Source organism: Camellia sinensis, chromosome 5, assembly GCF_055761805.1.
Source record: "Camellia sinensis isolate YWXY chromosome 5, ASM5576180v1, whole genome shotgun sequence".
Classification (NCBI taxonomy): domain Eukaryota; kingdom Viridiplantae; phylum Streptophyta; class Magnoliopsida; order Ericales; family Theaceae; genus Camellia; species Camellia sinensis.
The window spans coordinates 57,854,850-57,866,041 of record NC_138965.1 but is presented as its reverse complement, the minus strand read 5'-3'; the positions used below and the strand labels follow the sequence as shown (position 1 = coordinate 57,866,041).

The 11,192-nt window shown below is 44.3% G+C and overlaps 1 long non-coding RNA gene across 1 annotated transcript; it reads left to right on the top strand.

Annotated features, from left to right (window-relative positions):
• The first annotated feature begins 8,030 nt into the window (after positions 1-8,030).
• Positions 8,031-9,099, top strand: LOC114270104 (uncharacterized). The gene is made up of 2 exons (XR_014328755.1): positions 8,031-8,149; positions 8,874-9,099. It is a non-coding gene; the product is annotated as an uncharacterized LOC114270104 (long non-coding RNA).
• Positions 9,100-11,192: the final 2,093 nt, after the last annotated feature.

Sequence of the window (11,192 nt, the reverse complement as noted above, 5' to 3'; positions counted from 1 at the left end):
ATCAAACACCTGTTGGTGTTCTTACAACCATTCAAATTTGTGATTCCCTTTCAACAGTGTCCCAAAGGAAAAGGTTATCTCAACAAGGGCTGGAATGAACCTCTTGAGGTATGACACTTTACGTAGGAATTTCTTCAAGGCCTTTTGAGAGTGTGGCAGTGGCATTTCATGATTGACTTGATCTTATCCTCATCTACTTTCAATCCCCCGCTAGTGTACAAGAAAGCCAAGGAACTTGCCGGAGGTAACTCCAAAGGCACACTTGAGAGGGTTCATCTTGAGGTAGAATTTGTGACAACGCTGAAAAACTTTTTCCAAGTCGCAGAGGTGGCGGTTTGCCTTAGTAGTCTTGACAACCAACTCATTTACATATACTTCAACTTCATGATTGTGGGGGCCGAATATTGGGAGTTGTAGAGATTCCGGAGAGTCGAACAATGAAGAATCAAGATTCAAAACATTCGGCCATTACCACGGAAAATCGGACCCAACCTTATTCGGTTAGATAGTCGATTAAGCAAGGGGCTGAGGGAAGATCGGTTTATTACAAAATATGCCGAATAGGAGGTTGGATTTGGAACTAATCCCGAGGCCCAAAGAAGAAAATATATAAATAGAAGAGACATCAGCCAGAAAGAGGTATGTGATAATTGTGTTGTTTAACTTAGAATACAAGTAATCTAGAACGAGAGACTGACTTGTCCGTCAGAGTGCTAATTCTGGTACCCCTGACCGGAGTGTTTACTTCCTTTCAGGTGCCTATCGGTAGATCACAAGCGTCCCCCAAGATCAAAAGAGTATTTCCAAAAACCACTTCCCCACAATTGGCATCGTCTGTGGGAATACTCAAGAATACCCATGGCGGACGTGACGGAGGACCCTCTAATAGTCACTGATGAAAACATGCAGGTAGATGTTTTCACTCCAACAAACACGAACGGATCGGAGCTTATCCCAGCAAGATGCGTTTTGAACTTCGCCTCACCTTCGACTCCAAAACATGAGGCAATGCAAGCGATCACGGAGCAGGCAAAGCAAAATGAGTAGAGGTTGGAAAACTTGATCGATGAGAACGAGCACCTCCATCAGGATTTGGCTTTGGAGGTAGCAAAATCCAAACAAGCCGTGCCCCAAAATCCCGAGCGACCTCTGAAAGCAGGTGATCGACGACTTCGAGCCCGACTTTAAGACAATGGACAATCTGAAGTTTTGAGTTCCTCCGAAGAAAGTCCGCATATAAAGTGAGCCCCCTCGTTTTACACCAGGCTATCAAAAGCGGTGGCACCTCCCGACACGACAAGAAGGGATATGCAGTGTGAATATCGCGAAGATCATGATCGTGACAGTAGCTATGCCATGAAAGACCTTCAGGAGTTGGTCTAAGATGTTCAACCCCAGCAACATGCCCAAACGTGCGCAACTAGACCCTTTGTACTTCGGCGGGAATCACCTCCGCTTGCAGTCATCCATATGACGTACAGCCTGCCAACGCCCTCAACCGTACATACAGTTCAAACACACCCTACATCCCAGAAGCAACTCACGCCGGCGAAATGGCCGCATGAAGCTCCGCATGACTCTGATCTTATCCGTTTTGACGATTCTGATCTTATCGGCATAACAGTCCCCCACATTGATCCACTGGTCATTGAACTACGTGTCAACTGATTTACTATCGAGCACGTTCTCATAGACCAGGGAAGTACTTCTGAGGTTATGTATTACAAGGCCTTCATCAAACTTGGCTTAAATGAATCACACTTGTCTCCAGCTCCTTATCCATTATTCGGCTTTAACGCAAATCCAGAATATTCATTGGAGAAAATCATACTACCCGTCTGAGCAGGCTCTCGAACATTGGTTGTGGAGTTCTTGGTCATCAGGCTGCCTTCGCCATACAATCTCATCATGGGGCATACTATGCAGGCTGTCCCAAGCACCTATCATCAGCTTCTGCGCTTCCCGACAGAATACGGCATCGAGCAGATCCGTGGTTCCCAACAATTAGCACAAGCATGCTATCTCCTCTCCGAAAAGACGCCAAAGGATTTGCAAGTTAATTCCATCGAGGTGCCAGATCATGAAAGCCTCGATGATGTCGGGCGGCTCCCGAATGAGAAAGCCACGTAAGACTTAGACCGAATTGAGATTGACGGCAATCCAGAGAGATTCTTCATGGTCGACGCCTCCCTGAATCAAGCCGACAGACAGCAGCTAGTATCCTTCATGCTTGATAATCTTGATGTATTTGCATGGACTCCATATGAAATACCGGGCGTCGACCCAACTGTTGCCAAGCATCGTTTGAATGTTGACCCTAAGTGCAAGCCGATCCTTCAGAAAAGCCGGCGATCTGCTGTAGAGCACACTACCGCCGTGATTGAAAAGGTTGACCGGCTGCTTGATGTAGGGGCAATTAGGGGAAGTTACCTACCCCACATGGCTCTCTAATATTGTAGTTGTGAAGAAGAAGAACGGTACATGGAGAGTCTGCGTTGATTTCACAGACCTAAACAAAGCCTGCCCCAAAGACTGTTTTCCTCTCCCAAGGATAGACCGACTGGTAGATGCTACAACACGCCATCAGCGCATGAGGTTCCTCGATGCTTACAGAGGCTACCATCAAATTGCCATGCATCCGGAGGACCAGGAGAAAACTACATTCCTCACCCCAAGAGGAACCTACTGTTATAAGGTTATGCCTTTTGGGCTGAAGAACGCCGGGGCAACCTACCAGAGACTAGTCACCACTATGTTCAAAAAGTAACTCAGTTGCACAATGGAAGTGTACATTGACGATAAGGTGGTCAAGTCAAAGTTAAAGCAGAATTATATAGCCGATCTTAAAGAAACATTCGGCATCCTACGCAAATATGGAATGAAGCTGAACGCTTCCAAATGTGCCTTTGGAATCGGCTCTGGCAAATTCTTGGGATATATCGTCAATCATCGAGGAATTGAAGCTAACCCAAGGCAAATCACAGCAATCCTGGAGCTTAGCTCCCCCGATCAGTAAAAGAAGTGCAAAAGTTAATGGGGATGGCCGCCGCGCTCAACAGGTTCATCAGTCGTTCCACAGGTCGCTGCTGACAATTCTTTCATACACTACGGTAGGGCAAGGCTTTTGAATGGTCCTCCGAATGCGAAGCCGCTTTCAACAGCCTTAAGACCTACCTCCGCTCAGTACCACTCTTGGCAATGCCCTCTCTTGGTGACCCGCTCATTATGTATCTGGCAGTTTCTGACCGGGCCGTCAGCGCCGTACTGATAAAGGAAGAGCTAGGAGAGCAAAGGCCGGTGTATTATGTGAGCAAGGCAATGGTTGATACCGAAACACGCTGCCTTCCATTGGAAAAGCTCATCCTAGCCCTAGTCATGGCGGCGAGGAAACTGATGCATTACTTCCAAGGTCATAGCATTGGGGTGCTAACAGACTATCCCCTCTGGTCTGTACTACGCAGTGCAAAAGCTTCCGGACGTGTTTCAAAGTGGGCTCTGGAACTCGGCCAATACGATATTCAATTTCTACCCAGAACCTCAATCAAAGGGCAGGTGCTTGCCGACTTTGTCGCCAAATTCACTGGTGTCTTGACCGACTTCAAACCTGACGAAATTCGACTGAAGCCGAACTGGAGGATTTATGTTAGGGATATTTGGCAGTTGTATTGCGATGGATCATCCAATCAGTGGGATAGTGGAGCCGAAGTTGTCATGTCTCCTGACGGCGCAATAATTGAGCAGGCCGTCAAGCTTGGCTTCGAAGCATCAAATAATGAGGCCGAATACGAAGCCCTCCTAGCCGGTTTACGGAATGCGCACGTTCTTGGCGCTCAGCGTTTGCTTGTGTTTTGTGATTCAAAACTAGTGATCAACCAGCTAAAGGGGGAGTACGTGGCAAGGAACGACCGCATGGCAGCCTACATGAAAACAACCAATTCCTTGTTGGCAAAATTCGACCATCATGAGTTGAACCAAATAACACGTGATCAGAACACCTATGCGGACGCCTTGGCTTTCCTAGCCTCCGCCATCAACTCAGAGATTAAACGGACTATCGAAGAAGGTTTCATCCTGGAGCCAAGCATTGGCCCTTCGGAGGAAGTCCAGATTAACGTTATAGAATCTGCCCCAAGCTGGATGGATCCCATTGCTGCTTTCCTGTCTTCTGACGAACTCCCAGAGGAGAAGAAAGAAGCGCACAAGTTGCGAAACAAAGCCATGAGATACTACTTAGATCCGCAAGGAGGGCTCTATAAAAAATCCCTCTCTGGTCCATATTTGGAATGCGTGCACCCAGACAAAGCCGAGGAGCTTTTGACTGAGATACATGAGGGCAGTTGTGGTGCCCATTCTGGCGGGCGTTCTTTGGCCCATCAAGCTATAACGCAGGGGTATTACTAGCCGACAATGAGAGCGAACGCCGAGTGTTATGCGAAAAAGTGTGAATAGTGCCAGAAGTTCTCCCCACTAACCCATTTGCCCACAAAAGAGTTGAACTCTATTACCAGTCCCTGGCCGTTCACCCAGTGGGGGCTCGATATCGTAGGACCATTGCCGAGGGCCCCAGGGAATAAGCGATACTTGATCGTCGCAACAGATTACTTCACAAAATGGGTTGAAGCGGAGGCATTAACACACATTCAAGACGTTGATGTTAAACGCATTGTGTTGAGGAACATCATAACACGATTCGGCATTCCAAGAGCCCTTATTTCAGACAACGACACTCAATTTGATTGTGGTGTTTATCGAGAACTGTGCGACAAATATGGTATCCGACCGTATTTTTCTACGCCAGCTTATCTCCAAAGCACTGGTCAGGCGGAAGCTTCGAACAAATCCATCCTGGACGGCATCAAGAAAAGGCTGGAGAAAGCCAAAGGCAAATGGGTCAAGGAATTGCCGAGTGTATTGTAGGCTCATCGAACAATGCCGAGGAGATCAACTGGAGAAACTTCGTTTGCCCTATGCTTTGGCAACCAGGCGATCTTATCCCTGGAAATCGGCCTCCCGACCCTTAAGTCGCAAGTTTTTGATACAGGCCGAAACGACATGATGTTGGCTTTGGATTTGATTCTAATCGAGGAACGAAGAGACCGTGCCCTTGCATCCATAGCACGGTACCAGCAACAGTTGGCCAAATCATACAATCAACGAGTTCAGCTGCGCAGCTACACACCAGGAGAATTGGTCCTGAAGAAGGTGCTTCCAGCTGACAAGAAGTCGGCTGATGGAAAACTTGGTCCAAACTGGGACGGCCCCTATCAAATAGATTCCACCGCAGGAACATGGGCATATCGGTTGAAAGATATGACAGGAAGGAATCTTCCAAGGCCTTGGAACTTGACCCACTTACGAAAGTTTTATCATTAAACCCGACCTGTGGGGAATGATTTTTGTGTTAAAAGATTCGCCATGTACAAATTCCACTTTTGTAATACGAGGATTCTAGTCGAAAATTGTTCTAAAAGTGTTTCGAAAAAGCCTCCGGATTCGGGGCGCCCTTCGTGGTTATCATGATCGACCACCCAAAGTCTCCGGATTCGGAGCCCCTTCGGCGCATGACGTTGTTGGGCCGAAAAAACCTCCGGATTCGGAGCCCCTTCGGCGCATGACATTGTTGGGCCAAAAAGCCTCCGGATTCGGAGCGCCCTTCATAGATATCACGATCGGCCACTCAAAGTCTTCAGATTCAGAGCCCCTTCAGCGTATGATGCCGTTGGGCCGAAAAAGCCTCTGAATTCGGAGCGCCCTTCGTGGATATCACGATCGGCCACTCAAAGTCTTTGGATTCGGAACCCCTTTGACGCATGACGTCGTTGGGCTGGAAAAGTCTCCAGATTTGGAGTGCCCTTCGTGGATATCACGATCGGCCACTCAAAGTCTCCGAATTCGGAGCGCCTTCGGCGTATGATGTCGTTGGGCCGAAAAAGTCTCCGGATTCGGAGCGCCCTTCGTGGATATCCTAATTGGCCACTCAAAGTCTCCAGATTCGGAACCCCTTCGGCGCATGACATCGTCCAAGCCTGAGCTTGGAGCCGAATAAATACCTAAAGAAAATGCCAGATTCGGAGTCTTATCAACACCGTTTTTGGGCAATGTGACGAGCATATTGAATAAATTAGTGACGTGCTCCATTATGACGAGCCGGCTAAAACTGTTTATTCGAACAATCTCTGTCCAATAAAGCACAAAACATGCAAACATATATACGCCACAGAATTACATAATTATGCAATTTGATAAGTAATTAAAAGGCAACAGGAATATTAACAACATAGCATTTTATTCATCTGACAAGTAATTACATAATTTTCGACGCAATCTGCGCCTGAACATTACAACGAATATTCTTATGCGGCCTCTCCCTCATCGTCACTCTTTTCGACCTCAAAGGTGGAAAAGGGAAAATGATTGCGTCGGTACCGCGGTAATGCCAAATCGACACCCTTTGCTTGAAGAGCCTCTGCGGCCTGAAGTGCCGTGATCCAGTTGTGCTTAAATCCCCGATTCTCACATCGGTAGACCTCCTCTGCAAGCTTCTCCTTCATTTTGTCGATCCCAACCTTCCGGCCCGCATGAAAGCCTTGCTCATAACCTTTGGATCTCGCATTTTCTATGGCAAACATGCTAGCTGTGTCTCGATCGACAATGGCATGACTCAATAGCCGTTGGGTCACCCTTTCATCCACGATTGGATTAGATCGACCCGTCACGTGTAGCTTGGCGGCTTTAGCCATCCTAAGCTCACTAAGTTCGCGCTCGGTTTTCTCCGCCCGAACCTCCGAACTACGGACCCGTTCGTCTATTTTCTCTATATCCCGCTGCGCTGCGCGCAGGCGTATGCCGACTTCGTAAGTGGTGTATAGCCCCTTCACTGCCTCGTGGATTCCCTCTCGAAAGACGTCAAAATCTTGTCGGCCAACCATCGACTGCTGCACCTCCGGTGGAAAAATCTGTCAAGCAAATTCGACCGCCACTACTGGGTCCCTGATAATGGAGTTCACCTCCGTCATCGGTTTATTCCCTACGAAAACTGCGAAACTCAACGGTCGCGGTCGGGGAGAGCTTCCCCGTTGTTGTTTCTCCTTTCGGGGCGATTTGCTTCAACGACTTGGAGGCTGACGTTTTTCCCGTTCTTTGGACGCTCCACTTCTTGCACGGGTGGTTTCTCTGTTGCGATTCATCGTAGTATCAAGCTCTGCCAAAGTTCGACCTTCGCCTTTATTGTTGAAGAAAACTCTATTTGCCATTCGCGATAAGTTGCCTTGAAAACACAGTAAGCAAAGTTATTGGCGCAAACCGCCACCCCCATTTATTTCTAATACTTGCAGCGCTCCCGAGGCAATTTCATTAATGCTACTCTTCAAACGACAAGGTAGATCAATATGTGCCGCAACCAGTTCATTCACCAATATTTGGCTTTTAAAACGGCCTAACTATCTAAACAACAATTTTTGATCAATGCCTTTGAAGTTCATGCACTGGCTGGGGCAAGGGCAGATTGATTAATCTAGCCAGCTGCGTACTGTAAAGGCCCCAAAATGCGTATAAGAAATCATTGGTATTTAATTATGAGATGAGGTGTTTTAATTTAATTATATCTTTTGGAATTGAAGCATTATCTATTGAGTTATGGATTGAAAATTGAAATTACCGACCTATATGGGTTCAGAAATCAAAATTAAGTACTTGGATATGTTAATGGGAATTTTTGGAACTATTTGGGACAATTAATTGGAAATCTAATTTCTCTGATTCGTTAATGCACGTTTGGGTAGTTAACTTTATACTGCAAATTGAAGGCATTAGAGGTTTCAGAAACCAGAACAGGGGACATATTTATGATCCTCATAATTTTTAGAGTTATCTGGGAAGTTTAATTGAAATTTGATTTCGTACGAATCGTAAGGCCACGTTTGGCTCTCTCTATTGTGTTATGTTGGTGTGTATGTTTATACTTATATTATGGGTGCCTTATGAGTGGATGGACTCATCTCTTAGACTCAAAAAAAATATCTAGAGGAAAGGGGGAGCCATGTGAGAGAGGGAGAGATAGAGAACTCAAGGAGAAGAAGGAAGGAAGAGCTTGAGAATGAAGAGGAAAGATGGGGAAATTGATGGAATTACTTCAAGAGATTGGCTCTAGGTATGTGAAATCAACTTGACCCCTTAAGATTGATCTAGTACTAGTTTAAATTCATGATCTCAAATGAAGAGAAACCACCTAATTGAGTTGGGGTTGATAGATATAAGTTTAGATGAACTCTTTTCATGAATTGAACCTTGATTCCTTAGGAGTTGGTTAATTGAAGAATTAAAGTCATTATATTTGTTATTTTGAGGTTAAGATGTTTGATGGAGAATAATAATGTGAAATTGGTCATGTATTAAAGGGTTTTGGGCTTTGATTTACATGTAATTAAGGTTTGATTTTGAAAAAGAGAAGTCCCAATTTTTCAGCCATTTTCGGACTGCAGGCTGTCCAGGGCCGCACGTGCGGCATTGTTTCCCGCACGTGCAGAGACAGCTCTGTCCAGCCAACTTTGAACAAGCATATCATTTGTATCCGGACTCCGTTTTGAGTGATTCTTGAGCCTAAAATCAATCCCCGGAAGTCTAGTTTCCAATGGTGGTGGTCTCACTCCCAAATTCTAAATACAAAAATAGTTATGCCCAAATTAGTGGCGACTGTTCACTTTCTGTTTACCAGTTTGTACCGTTTCTTCGTCTGAACCTTTCTCCTATCGATTCCTCCTAGCTATTATAACCTATGGAGGAATAATGAGTCTAGAACCACCCTAGCTATTGAGTGAAGAATAAAAAGAGATTGGTTTTATTCTCATAATCTGTTATATGCATTGTGTTTGTAGGTCAAGACGAGGACATCGTCCCATCGCTATCAGAGACCTACCGCTGTGAGTAGTAGTACTATAGTCACACGTTCAAGTATTGTTAATGATTCTCATTGTTAACATTCTGTCCCTTGCAAGTAATTAAGTTAACAATATGTTGATTAGAAAATCTAGAGGCATTATTGAGCAGTCCATTCTGTTTACTGTTGACAATGAATACTAACTTTATGTTATTTGCAAGATAGCTATAGTGATTCATGATGAACAAATAGAACGTATGAGGATTATGGAACTATGGTATTCCGGTATCTCTGGAATCATTCAATCGGTAAAATGTGTTTACCTTTCGTTAATAATTATCAAGAACGTTCTGTTAAACTTAAGTTAACTGCATTAACTCATGTGAATGATGCAATGGTTACCATTAGTACTCTGTTAATTGCAGGTCAACCATGTTAACATGTATGAACGATTAAACAAAGGTGTATGTTACTGATTAATAGCTCAAGTGAACCATGTCATTTCTTGATGAATAAAGAGAATTTGTGTTCATCTTCGAAGAATCAGAATAATTGGAAAGTTATGTGAATCCATATGAATTTGAAGTTATTTTGTTGTGTTACATATGAACTTGAAGTTATTCAGAATCTACGACATGAACGCAAAAGTTTAACATCATTATGTGACCCACATAAGAATGTGAATTATTCTATTTTGTTAAGTGCAAGGTAATGACATGATATACCAAGAAATGCTCTACTTTATGATATGTGACGCTATGAATTAATGAATGATTATCCATATATGTAAAAGTATTCATGGCATCCTTAGCACAAGGCCCTTACCCGGGGGTAATAATACCGTGGTCTTATGGCCCTTGCCCGGGGGTAATAATACCGTGGTTCAAGTATGTTACAAGATATCTCTTGCCACCAACGGTCTTGTACGGGTGGGTTATGTTTTGCCATCGACGGTCTCGTACGGATGGTACCACCGACGGTCTTGTACGGGTGGATTATGTTTTACCATCGACGGTCTTGTACGGATGGTACCACCGACGGTCTTGTACGGGTGGGTTATGATCAAGCATGAACTCTGATTTCTGTTTCTGATTCAAGCATAAGTAAGAATATGTATGAATATGTTTCTATTTATCCGCTCCGTTTATGCTATGTTATAACATGATATGAATTGATCGGTCTTTAAGACCTAATGATTTCTGGTATGGAACAAAGTGCTGTACGGAACTAAGTGCTGCAATGCAAGTCACCTCTAGAATCCGTACGAGCCACCTCTTGAGTCCATACATATGTTCAAGGGCTTAATGCCAACTTTTCAAGGGCTTCATGCCATATGTACAAGGGCTTTATGCCATATGTTTAAGGGCTTCATGACATATGTTCAAGGGCTATATGCCAACATGTGTAAAAGCTTAATGTTAATATGTTCAAGGGCTATCGCCAATCCATTCAAAGGCTTAAAGCCATAATGTTTCAAGATTGGGCCTAAGGCCGTTTTGAAATTAGTACAGAATTAGATTAATTATATGATCTCCGCATTTACATACGCATTGATATGTATTATGATTAAGTTGAATATTGAATCATTTATATACTATTATTCACTAAGCTTCGCTCACGTTGTGTTATGTCTGTTCTGTAGGTAATTACTTTGGGAGTCCGTCTTAACCCTTGATGCTTACCCTTCAATTGTCAACCTCAGTATGCCCAGACTCCCAGACCAAGCCCATGCATTTATGTGAAGTTTGTTAAGATTTTGGCGTGCACTTTAATTATTTACTTAAGGTTAAAATGTATGTATATACCCCCTTTCTTTACCAATGTTCGGATATACGCTCATTTATATGTATGGGTATGTATATAGATAAATGGCTCTCACGTATGTGATCCTGGCATGTTAGTTTTAGCTCAATGGATGTTATTCTATGTTACTTTGTAATATTAAATGCTTCCGTTCAGGCCCCGTATATTATGTATATCAGGTCATGTGTCCGTATCTGCATAGGTCATGCCCGAACTTTTAGGGGCGAGTTTGGGGCGGGACACGTACCCTGGCCTCATGCCGATCGATATGTGCCGCAGCTATATCATTCTCCAATTTTTGGCTTTTAAAACGGCCTAACTATCTAAACGACAATTTTTGATCAATGCCTTTGAAGTTCATGGACTGGCTGGGGCTAGGGAAGATTTATTAATCTAGCTGGCCGCGTACCCTGGCCTCATGCCGATCGATATGTGCCGCAGCCAGTTCATTCACCAATTTTTGGCTTTTAAAACTGCCTAACTATCTAAACGTCAATTTTTGATCAATGCCTTT